The sequence below is a fragment of the Pan paniscus genome, chromosome 4 (assembly GCF_029289425.2).
Source record: "Pan paniscus chromosome 4, NHGRI_mPanPan1-v2.0_pri, whole genome shotgun sequence".
Classification (NCBI taxonomy): Eukaryota; Metazoa; Chordata; class Mammalia; order Primates; family Hominidae; genus Pan; species Pan paniscus.
In genome coordinates, this window is record NC_073253.2 from 3,704,929 (window position 1) to 3,718,040 (window position 13,112).

Genomic DNA, 13,112 nt, shown 5'->3' on the forward strand with positions numbered 1-13,112 from the left:
GGGGTTCTCCACCTGGATCCCCACCTCACAGCTGAGGCAGCATCTCCCAGATGTTGACAATATTGTCTGCTAAAAGCTCAGAGAATTGACTTGCCTAAGTTCACATCCCTTCTCAGGGGATAGCAACTGGCTTGATGACAACCTCCAGTCAAGCCGGAGGATCATCCAAGCTCCAGAATCGCTGAGGCCTCAGCTGCAGCTGCATTGAACTCCAGCTTCTTCTGCTCAACCCTGCCTCCTCACAAAGACACCTCCCCAGCTCTTGTCTGCAAACCACTGCATGCCCCGCTCCAAGGAGCTCAGGCTAAGGCAGTCCCTCAGGCTCCTTTGAGTGTTTATAATTCTACCATTTCTTCTCTTTCCAGACAGAGAACACTCACAGATATGCCACAGCTTAATTCGCATGCCTTTGCTGTCTCGAGTGTAGCCAGCCAGAGTGTGGTGAGAACCACTGCCAGCCTCCTCTCCCTTCGGCACTCGCGGTGTGTCCATCTGTGTTCTCAGCACTCTACCAGTGAGGCAGGGAGACTCCTGGAAATTATGTTCACAGGAGAGACTTCCAGGAGCCAATGTGGATCGCAATGCTGAGGACATCCAGACACACTGTGCAGGGGACGAAGAATGCAGAGATCCCAACGCCGTCCCTCAATAGCTATGCATTAGCCCTCAAGGTCAGGCTCCCAGAAACCCGGGTCCCCACCTGCACATCCCTGCCCCGGCTCACCCTCTACACATCACCTGTGCCCAGGAAGCAGTGAGCCGGTGAAGGAATAAATGAATACAGGAATGAAGGAGCTTTTGCGTCCCATGGCCATTCCCTCCAAATACATTCAGCAAACTTCGCTCGGCACCCTGTGGGTCTCACGCTCTTTAGCCGTATCCAGGCTGCCCGCAATATTGGCTGAAAATGAATCATCCTGGGCCTAAGCAGGCTGTGAGGCTAGCGTTAATCATCTTCCCTCAGCTTGGTTTCCTGGAGCTGGGGCACACCCTCACCCGGGCACTGTCTCAGGCAAATGGCTTCCAATTGTTTCTTACTTGCCATATAATGCCCTATTCTGGCATCACAGGCATGTCATAAAAATGCAGGACGCCAAATTGGAAGGAACTTTAGAAGTTTCCCAGTGTGTTCCCCTCAGACCCACAGCCTCCCGAGCCTCAGCCATCACCATGCAAATGCTAATGAATGACAAGCGCCACAGAGGACTTTCATCTTACCATTTGATGAGGAAGTTGGCTCTGGACATGGGTCAGTTGGGCCATTTAGTTAAAATTTGGTGCTAATGAGAGCAAGATAGGGACTCAGGCCCCTTATGGCCAATTAACTCTGTGCAAAGAGAAAAACTCAGTTCTGTGGTCCAAAGCTACCCTCTTCAACACAGTTAGGTATTCTAGAAATGTGTGATGTTGACCCCAAAGGGGAATGGAGTGTAAGGGGAGAGGCAGTTCGGCGATGATGTCCTCACAGCCTGGAGAGGCAGCTGACAGCACGTGAGTGATTGTCTGCAGGTTAGGAGATGTCTCACTGTTTAGGAATGACAGAAATAAATCTTTTGAGCTGCAGACAAACATTTTGTTTAGTTAGGTCCAGGTATCTCATTGAGGAGCGGCTTTGGAGATCATGTTTCTAAACCTTTGGCTTTGTGGAGTCATTGATTTCACTTCTTTGTCAGTTACCCACAAGGTAAACACACTTTTGAATGCAATTTTACTTTTTTTTTCACTGATCATTTAACAGAATTATACACCCTTAGGTTTAGAAATATCCATACAGATCACTCTTTTTAGGTAAGCAATCCACGCTTACTGTGCCTGGTGACAAGCCGTTGCCCAATCTGTCTCTTGCCACCTCTGGAAAAAGCAAAGTAGGGGGTCTCCTAAAGAGACCGCTCCATCTGGAGGCACTCTGATAACCAGAAAGCTCTGGTTTATGCTCAGAGCATAAACCAGACACACCATGAGGTGGATTTCTGTTTGTTCACTTTTCCTAGAACAAGGATGATTTCTGCCTTGCTTTGACACAACTAATGGAGGCCACTGAAATAATCTTTCCCACTAGGAAGGCTGTCACAAGGTGAGTGCTTGATGGTGCCTGCACCCAGACAGAAAGAAGCACCATGCCCTTAGACACCTCCCTAAATGCACATGATGGCCTGAGTCTCCTTCCCTTCTAGACTCTCTTTTTTTTTTGAAGGCAGTGAACAACTATTTTCATCTTTCACTCTCAACTCCTGGCAAAATATTTAGCATTCAAGAAATATATTTGGATGAATTAACCAGTAGGTGATCATCTCACTTTCTCTGCCTAAGCATATAAAATTATACCAGATAAAAAAGTCACGCTGACACGCCCCTGTCTCCTGTCCTCACTTGGTGAGGCCTCCACAACACTGCCCCTAACACTCACACTAGCACGGTGGACGTCAGCCACTAACACACACACACGCTAGGCACGGTGGGCGTCACCCACTGACACACGCTCCCGCTAGCACGGTGGACGTCACCCACTGAGACACGCTCACGCTAGCACGGTGGACGTCACCCACTGACCCACGCTCCCGCTAGCACGGTGGACGTCACCCACTGACCCACGCTCCCGCTAGCACGGTGGGCGCCACCCACTGACCCACGCTCCCGCTAGCACGGTGGGCGCCACCCACTGACCCACGCTCCCGCTAGCACGGTGGGCGCCACCCACTGACCCACGCTCCCGCTAGCACGGTGGGCGCCACCCACTGACACACGCTCCCGCTAGCACGGTGGGCGCCACCCACTGACACACGCTCCCGCTAGCACGGTGGGCGCCACCCACTGACACACGCTCCCGCTAGCACGGTGGGCGCCACCCACTGACACACGCTCCCGCTAGCACGGTGGGCGCCACCCACTGACACACGCTCCCGCTAGCACGGTGGGCGTCACCCACTGACACGCTCCCGCTAGCACGGTGGGCGCCACCCACTGACACACGCTCCCGCTAGCACGGTGGGCGTCACCCACTGACACACGCTCCCGCTAGCACGGTGGACGTCACCCACTAACACACACGGCAGCCCTGGACTCTTCTCTCCTGGATGTCCAAGGGAATTCCCCAGAGGGATCAATAGTTCCTCAGAGAAAGAGGCGACGTTCATCTTCCTTGTATGTAAGCACAATTTCCCCCCTGCAAGAACCACAGTGAGTTCATCCTGTCTGTAATACCTTAGGACGTGATGGTATCCAAGTCCCTCTGGAATGAGCTTCAGTTCTAAGGTTTTGAAGGGAAATAAGAAGCAAAGGATCTTGGGCCAAGTATTTATCTTTTATGAAATGAGGTGAAATGAGCCAAACCATTGTGGAATTAACTAGGAATGAAATTTAGTTTTATAATACAATTACTCAAGTTGCAGATAATAATAATTGTGAAGAATTAATCTAAGGATTTGCCCTTTCCTTGGAGTTGTAGCTGAATGTGGGTGAAAGAAGCTCTTCAGCTCCTGGAAGGATGTCATCTCATTCTGCTCCATTCACTCTTTCTCAAAGTGGATTAGCAATACAAGTACAGAGTGGATTGATCTCTTGTCACAAGCCAAAAGATTTAGACTTTGTGTGCAGTAAATATTTATTGAATGAACACATAATTTTAAAAGCTACATGAAATATCACCTCAAAAACTTCTTGTTTCATATCTGTGATTCAAAATACAGCATTTGACAATTTTCTAAGGATATTTAAATCATAGACTATTTCTAAAGAATAAAATCTGCCAGCCTTTTTGCTATTTCTGAAAATAGACATTAGTCTACTTCTCAGCACTCGGGTATAGGGTACATTCAATGATCGCAGCTGAGTCACAAATGTGGATGTTTAAAATGATTTTCTCTGAGCTCTCACCAAATATTCAACACGTAAAAGCTTGCATTATTATTCTCTTTTTGAGTCCGGGTCCCAGGAGCCCCTCACTAAACAAGAGCTTGTTGATTAACCTTGAATCCAGTACATGCTGCCCACTGACATAATCCCACCTCACTCCCCTTCTCCAGAGATCATCTTGAATGGGAAGAGAAGAGAGGTGACCTTTGCTACTGATGCATGCACCGCAAGTGTGAGGCCCCACGGTTGCCACCAGGAATAGCTATCTACCCAGGACCTGATGAAGCGCTGTCCAAACAGCTCTGTAATCGTATACCAGCACACCAATATGTGTGCTAAACTGATCAATAATAAGATTGATACATCTTCTACTTGGGTAAGTTAATCTTCCTATTGATCAGCGTAGCAAACATATTGCTTTTCTTGGGCAGTCTTCCTCTCTAGCTCTTCTCCCCCACCTCAACGCCCTGGTTGTGTGGTGCTATCAAGAAGAGAAATAGAACAACATTTTCTACATTAAATGCTTCCATTACATCAGGATCATCTTAACCAGCTGCAAATATCTCTTAGAGGAGAGGATTTATAACCGGCAGGTGCCCAGCTCATTTTTCTGTGTGTGTTAGAATCTTGATAATGACCTGGGCTTCTCCCCGCTCACATTTAGCATGTAGATTTTAAATTAATAATGGTTATCCATTGAAGGCAACGCTTGCCTTTCCCATTACAGCACCTACAGCAAAGATGTGAAAAATTAAGACTGCAAACAAAGCCAGCACAAGGCACACACCCAGTCTATTCCTGTTGTATTCTTTTTCCTATTCCAGACAGAGTAAAAGTGGGAGACATGGGAAGCAATTTCAGAGGACAGAAAGGAGCTAGCCCCAGGCAGGGAGAATGACAGAGAGAAGAACTTAACAGGAATGCTTATTCCAGGAAGATAATCCAATTCAGGGGCCCGATTTCTCCTCCAACGTCCACACTCACAGGAGGAGACTCTGGGTCAGACGCTCCACCTCCAGTTCTGTGGCAACTCCCTCTGTGACTTGGCAATTACTGCCGCCCATACCCAGAGGCTACAGAAAAGCTGAGTTTCCTAACTCCCAGAGCATTGTTGTCAGATGCGGAAGGGCAATCCAGTGCTGGAGTGCTGTCCAGACATGCAGGGCCCCTGCCAGCCCCTGGCAGGATGGGAGGAGACTTGAGAGGGGATGTGTAATGGCGCCTTCTAGAAGAGAGGCCTTAGCAGCTCTGAAAGCCACACGGTTTAACGTGGAGCCAGGATGTGGTGTCTCCACCGGAGCATCCTGCGGGAGGGCATGCGGGCTTAGAGCACAGCAGGAACAGTGCTGGGGCACCTTGGAGCAGCCCCCAGCCACAGCCAGCCAGCCGGGAGGAGGGAGGGTTGCCAGCTGGGCGAGTCTGTGGGTGAGTGAGAGCACAGGCTGCTGTGGAGGGAGAAACATAATTTCTGACCCATGGACCACATACTGGGGGAGACTATTGTGCACCATGTGTAAGGAAGAATATTCTTTAAAGGGAATTGGGCCTCCTGAACAGGTGGGTTCTGGAAGGCAGCAGCTGGCTCAGGTGTGTGGCGACTCCCAGTGTCAGGAGGTGTGCTGGGGACAGCCGAAGATCGAGATCTTCAGGAACTGCTTCCGAGCACCAACACGCAGGTTCTCTTTCCTGACTGCCAGCACCTTTGCCATGTCCAGGAAACATCAGTCCTGGAGCACTGGTCGGGGCCCTGCCTGTGCCCGTTTCAGACTTTGTCCGTCTGGAGGCCTGCGACACAAGGAAGGCTGTCAAGCTCCCCTTCGTCCTCCCCAGCAAGCCCTCCGAGGGGCCTTCCACATGCCACAAAGGAGCCAGCTCAAATGAGAATGCGACGGGTTTAAACCCTTTGGGAAAATGCTTAGCTGGCAAATAAGAGTCAAGTGCGGCCTTCCCTCTGCCACCTGGACGTCTCCCTGGGCTGGGTTATGCCCGTCATTGAGCTGGTTTTGCTCTGCCAGGGTCCCACGAGAATGCATGCAGCATTTTGATGGTGGGATGCTGTGTCTTTTGGATCACTCCCCTGACCTCCACACTACATAGGATGGGGTCATCCGTGTTTGCTGAATGATGTTTGAATAAAGACAAGTCAGAGGCTCGGCCCAGGAAAGCCCATCCTTTTCTAGAATCTCCTGGTGGACAAGTTTGAGTTCAGCTTGCTTGATTTGCTTTTCTAACACTGAACTTTGATAGCTCTGTGCCTACTTTAGGGGAGGCTATTATGGCTCAGGGCTGACTTTCATACTTGATACAAGCACATGTTGCTGAATTTAATCATCACTGAAGTGTCCATGTGGGAGGAGGGGGGTCACCTTCCCCCACGCTGCAGGGACAAAGAAACTGAAGTGCACAGTCTTGCTGGAGACTCCAAGATATTTGGTGGGCGAACTGGAGGTGAGCTTGGTTCCCTGCACTTTGCCAGGTGTGAGAGACTGAAGAATACTCAGAGTTTTCCTTGAGATTAGAACTCTGGGCAGCTCCTCTGGGGTCAGCATCTTAGAACATCGTGAACATAATCAGCAAGTCCATATAGGGAAAGGCTCTGGAAGGGCACAGCTGTGCCTTCTCCATGGCTCCATCTCGGGTGGGTGAGAGTCTATTCTGCGGCTTATAGGCAAGAAAGGAATCTTGGTGACAAACCCTCCCTATGCCAAGGGCCATGTAATTAATGTTCTAAAGCAAAGGAAGTGAAATCAAGGGCCTTTGATGAAGCGGAGAAATGCTCACTAGGCTCCGGGTTGCTCTACTTTCTAAGTGATAAATACAGTCTCCTTCAAGTGGGAAAAATGCTTCACAATATCCATTAGGATGGAGGCCAACAGCCATGGTTTAAGGACGAGCTTCTGAGAGCTGCCACTCACGGATGGAAAGGTTTGGCCAATTCATGGCATGCATCCAGGACCAGCAGTGCCAGCTTTAAAAACTCAAAACTTTCACTTTATTTCAAAATTCCCTTGCACCTTACTCAGCCTGTATGTACAACAATCTTTTCCTTACCCCAGAATCTGAACAAGAACAGCTCTGAGAACAAGTTTTCTGCCACCTGTATAGGATTAGAAGAAAGGTAGACATCAACAAGCAGGAAGATTGAAGGCACCACAGGTGCCTGTGTGGGTCCAGCAATGCCCTGTGACCCTGGGCATCACCAGCTGTGTGCAGGGAACCACAAGTGCCCTTCCGGGGAGCTGGGCACAGTCCTTTCTGCCTGGCACTAACAACCCGGCCAGGCTTCTGTTTTCAGGGGAACGAGGCTGAGCCAAGTGGAGAGAATGAGTTATTTAAAACCGGTTCTGCTCATAGATCCCTGATTTCTTACAACTATTTTTGATTGACAGGCAAGTCCCTGTGTCCTTTTTATTTCTGTGAGTTAACTGAGGTTTTTACACTTTTTGCTAAAAAGGAAAAAAATTCCTTTTCTTGGCACTCAGGGAAATCTTTCTGCAAAACATTTGCAACCAAGAGCTGGGGCACTGGGCCTTTTTCCTTGTCTTCTGTGGAATACCAATACTTTATTCTGAATCTGAGATATTCCTGATGGACCAAAAGTGAAAAAAAAAATTTAAATGAAGGAAAAAAGCCCTCCCTCTTCTGTCAAGAGCAAAAGAATTCTCAATCTTTCTAGGACGAATGTTGGATGTGATCCTCTTATTTCACCTTTGGATAAATTCTCACTTCAAGCAAAACTCTTTTCCTTTGAAACTGCTGTTATGCAGACACATACCAAAATCACTCAAAAAGAATGTTTTGCCTCAGAATAATGTGATGTATTTAATGTATTCTGACAGTCGTCAACATGCTGGACTCTAAATGCCTTTCATTTCTACGTGTTCTTCTTTCCCTATGTTGGCATTGGACATCTGTCCTTAATTAGTACCTGCTCTTGGATGGTTTTCTCAGCCAGGAATGATTTTGCCACACACAGTCACCCACAGGGACATCTCGCAAAGTCTGGAGACATTTTGGGTGGTCACCCTTGGGAAAGGGAGATGCTACTGGCATCCAGTGGTCGAGTGTAGGGATCCCATCATGCACAGGCCTGCTCCCAATCATCCAACGCTAACGTCCATATGCCAGGACAAGAAGTCTTCATCAGATAATGAGGACATTTCGCCAGATAGACAACCAGACGTTCAATCTGACACAATTTATAGTTTCTAAGCTAATACACATGACTTTGGAATAAGAGGCCAACGCCATGTCTGCAGACTATATACGGTATTTTTAAAAATTTATTCACACATATGGTAGCTACCCCATGCCCACACTTTATGAGGAGCATCCCTGAGAGATCTCCTAAGGTGGAGAAGACACAGACACTCCACAACCACAAAGCTAACAGAACGTCATTACGGACAGTCCAAAAAGAGGGAGACGTACGCAGTAGCCTGAAAAACAGATCCAGAATGTTTTGCATTAAAAATAGGAAGGAGACAGGGTGACTCAATTTGGAAAAAAAAGGCTGAAAACTCAACACGTGTCTTTAGATAGACAGGAGAGAAGGCTATTCCTGAAACTGTTCAACGGAACAGAGTTCATGAGAAATAGGGTTGCAGATGCCGTTACTGAAAGAAAAAAAAGAAAGAAGAATTTCACTGTGAATGATCCAAATGTAAAGACACTGGTTAGAAAAAAAAAAAAAAAAAAACAGGCCAGACGTGGTAGCTCACACCTGTAATCTCAGCACTTTGGGAAGCAGAGGTGGGTGGATCACCTGAGGTCAGGAGTTCAAGACCAGCCTGGACAACGTGGTGAAACCCCGTCTGTACTAAAGATACATTTTAAAAAAATTAGCCAGGCATGGTGATGTGTGCCTGTAATACCAGCTACTGGGGAGGCTGAGGCAGGACAATCGCTTGAGCCTGAGAGGCAGAGATTGCAGTGAGCTGAGGCTGCACCATTGCACCCCAGCCTGGGCGACAAGAGTGAGACTCCATCTCAAACAAAAAAAAAAAAAAAAAAAGAAAAACAACAACAACAACAAAATGATACTAAATAAAGAGAAAATGGGCTTCAGATGAATTTGGATTATTGTTGGGATTAATAAATTAGAAAAGCAAGCTATAAATTAATTATATTTTGTCTTCCAGTCTAGAGAAAATGCTAGAAAAAATAGATTTCAGTTTGTTTGCATTGAATATGCTAGGGTCACATTTTTGGGTAAAGTATGCCTAAAAAGAGAAAGGTAAATCAAAGTCTTACATTTTCAGAGCAACAAAGGAATCTGTCACCTTTATAATATTTAATATAGAAACAGCAATATATTGTCTACTGTTTAGAACTATAAGTATATTAGCAGAAGGCTGCTGAGTTCATATACAACATTAGCAAGCAAATTCCATTTCTTACAAATAAACACATCATATGAAATAATCGATATACAGTATTGCCCAATCACTGTGACCATCACATGCCTTCAAGTGGAAAGTTAGAGTACTCAGAGATGAAGTAAGACAGTTTGGGTAACAGTTGAGTACCTTTGGAAGCTTCGTGTTTCTTAAATTTTATTTAAAAAGACAAACCCTAAATAGCTATATATACCCAACTCTTTAACACTGCATTTGCCCACTCTGTTCTTGGAGTCATAAAATGTCAATTTAAAAAAAAAAACTTTTATTTTGTAATTTTCCTCAGAAGGATAACTCAGGATTCTCCAGCAAAAGCTTGAAATGCTGTGGGTTGATTCAACCTCTGACCTATGGTAATTGAGTCTGTCTGCCTATGTTTTCAGCTCCGAAAAGGAAAAACATGACAACTGGCTGTGTTTTCTGAATGAAAAGGGCAAATCCAACTTTCAGTATAGGAAGTCTGAGTTGTGTGGGGCAGAGATACTGTGGGAAGGGTGCCCAGGTGCCCACATATAGTGGAATTAATGGTGAGAACTTTGATGGGTGGAGATGGGAGAACAGGCCTTCCAGGGGACAGTGGAAAAATGAATGCAAAATCATGAAGGAAAGGAGCATGGCCTTGAGTCACAAGCATGGGGTCCTTGCACAGAAATAATCAGGAGGTAAGTTCGTAAGCATTTGGGGGTCTTAAAGTGAAACACCTTGCACTAAGCTGTCTGTCTTTTATCCTGTATGCACGAGGAAAGAAAGAATGAAGGTGTGCAACCAACACCGAGCTCTGAGAAGTTGACTTGGATGATGTTCTACCCAGCTCTCATCTAAAGGAGTAGAGTCCCCAAGCCAGAGGAAGCTGTCAGAGAGCTTCTCAGCTGTGAAGATGCTATGAGGTCCCAAAGGTTAATGATGCCAGTTACAGAAGCTTGACAGAGCAAAAGGGGAAGGATGTGTCACTTCGCTGTGTAGCTGGCTGATCTTAGGGAATGAGAAAGCAAATGTGATGGAGGTGACCAAGGGGTGACAATGCTTCACCACCATGATGAAGAGCATACAGGGGACTGGGGGTCAGAGGGAAGTGAGGATAGGGAAGTAGGGCGTGTGCTTGGTTTGGAAAATGTAGATTATTGATGCACCCTTGAGCTGTTTAGACAGAGGTGGCCAAAGACAGCTGGAGGATGGTGACTTCATATTAGGATTCAGGGCTGCCACACCACTCAGCTTCAGGAGTTACCTTTCCTCTTGTTTTCCATGTGCCTCGTGCTTCTCAGAGTTGTGTAGTGTGGTGGCCTTGGGAAAGGGTCACTATTAATAGTTTCAAGAAGCCTGAAAATCAATGCAACACATCTACCTGCATTCAGAAAAAATATCTCCTACTTTTGCTTGACTGATGTAGATCAGTACAACACCCCTGCGGAACTCACATCTCCATGCAGGTATGTGGACTACGGTCACGCTCTTTCATGGTACATTAGCTGCACATAGACAGCCACACTGTCAGTTTCAGGACGGAGGTGGAATATTCCATCCTGTTTGGACATCCCTTGCCCTCACAGCTCTGAAAGACTGCTGTTGCAACATCTGCCCAGGTGTGTGTCAGCCTACCTATGGGAACCTGAACCCCAAAGTCCTCTTGAGTGTGGTTAGTTCCTATCAGCTCCATTCCTATCACTCCACATCCCTTTCATGTTTCTTTCCTGGATATATTTTCCTTGATATTATTCAAGAAACATTAAATAAAAGTTATGGACACAAAATTCTGCAGGCTGTGGTAGGGTAGAACCCAATATGAATGTAAGTTAGCCACTGTGACTTCCAGAAGACGGTGAGCCAGAGGGTTGGTGCCTTGGTAACCTTCTAGCATGGCCCAGTCTGGGGTGCCTGCCTCAACTGCCCTGAACCTTCCCCTCAATACAACATGTGAAGATAATGTCCCCAATGTCAACACTGTCAGTGTCCCCAGCCTTGACACTAGGGACACTGTCTCAACACATCGTATTTCCCCAGGAAGCAATGCTCAGTACACGCATGAAGGTGAGCTTCCTTCATTTTAACGAGATTCCGCTTCCTGCACTCATCCTCAGGTACCTCCAAATATCCAGGCATTCACACAAAGACCTCCACGGGCTCATGATCTATTATTTCTGTCACATCGATAGGAATCTAAGTATTTTCCTTCATGAAATCATATAATATTAGACTCGTGGGAACTTTTATTCAAACATAGTTATGCATGGATCCTTACATCCACATATACAATATATGAAACAAAAGTGTAGCTGCTCTTGTTGGCATGAGTGGAGAGGGATCCCAAATTCTCAGAACCTCCCCTAAGGCTCCAAGGAAATTCGGGCTCTGCAAACCTTAGATTAACAAACCCTGAGATAGGTGAACCTGATTTTACCAGTGAGAAAAATGAGGCCTGCTATATGGTAACGGCATTCTCTCTTCTAAATCTGAGCTGTCTCTGCCCATGTCACAGTAAATATATGCCTCTTTTAAATGCATATGGAGAAATTTTTCAATTAGTTTCATTCTCAGGCAACTGACAGGGTAGTAAAAGATGTGACTCACAGAATTTTATATCTATTATATGACTTGGCTGCAACACAGCAAATGTATTATGATACTGATTGGCACCAACTAATGAAACAGCATTACAGAAATAATGCAACCACAATAAATGAGACTGGAGTCAAACCAAAAGACTTTGAAAATGAATACTTTGGTAATTATGACCCTCTCTATAAATATAATGGGCAAGGTAGAGAAGCAATTTTTAATGTGTGATATTGTTATGATTAATACATAGAACCGCAAGCAATAAATCCAAGGGAATTATGTAAACTATGATATCTTGCTCACAATATGGTGTTAGTTTTACATTAAAATGTTATAAAAATGAATTGTATAACTTTCCCCCCCCCAAAAAAAAGAAATAATTAGGAAAAGCATGACAAGGATCTTAGTGAATTATATACTGCATATACAATGGGATACTGGAAAGTACTCTTTGTGCAAATAAAATGCCACATTATTCTCTCTACCATTCCAGTTAAGTAAAATCAGAATTATGACTTGTCTGTCAGAGGGGCCAAACTCAAACACCTTTTGCTGAAGTTGAAAGTTGATCAGTTTCTCTGGTCTGATATTTCAGTATGCGGCTGGTGACTTCAAGGTGATCAGTTTTTGTCTGATGAATGAATGAATACTTGTCACCAGCCCTATGAGATGGGCTTGGCCACATGCTGATATACTCATTCTAGGGACACAGCAGAGCTCTTTGGGTGATGAAGACCATGTAAGATCAGGGTCAGCAAATAACAACCACTCCCTACCTGAACACCCACTGAGGGCAAACAGATGAAGAGCTACTGCTGCATGAGATGAGAATATGTCTTGGGTCATATCTTCCAAGGTCTACATAATGAAATTTAGTAGACCCTATTAGGGAAAAGTAATGCTTACCAGTATGCCAAGGCTTCTCTGAACTATAAATCCATTTATTAATCTCTGGCTAAGTCCGTATAGTCTTAATCAAGGCCATAGTTTCAAACATGATATGTGCAGACAGCTGTCAGTCTGGAGATCTAGCCATTCCTATGTCCAGCCCTGTATTTTTCTGTCCTCCAAGCATCACTAACTGGATAGCCCATAGCATCTTCAACACAACGCCCTTCCCCTCACTGCACAGAAAGCAGCCGCATGGCTGAGCCTCCTATTCTAGTGAATGCTCTGTCATCTTCCCCTCATGCAAGTCTTTTTTTTTTTTTTTTTTTTGCCTCTTCTCACCATTGACATTCTCAGCACTCAAACCAAATAACTTGTCAAGCCTTTCAAAATGGGCCACAAGTGAAATTTTAGGTA

At 45.8% G+C, this 13,112-nt stretch overlaps 2 long non-coding RNA genes across 2 annotated transcripts in view; one reads left to right on the plus strand and one right to left on the minus strand.

Annotated features, from left to right (window-relative positions):
- Positions 1-13,112, minus strand: part of LOC130541500 (uncharacterized) — a 118,853-nt gene that overhangs the window by 35,229 nt on the left and 70,512 nt on the right. The gene's annotated exons all lie outside the window — the stretch shown is intronic.
- LOC130541501 (uncharacterized) lies at positions 1,103-10,336 on the plus strand. The gene is made up of 3 exons (XR_008955555.1): positions 1,103-1,249; positions 1,992-2,074; positions 9,993-10,336. It is a non-coding gene; the product is annotated as an uncharacterized LOC130541501 (long non-coding RNA).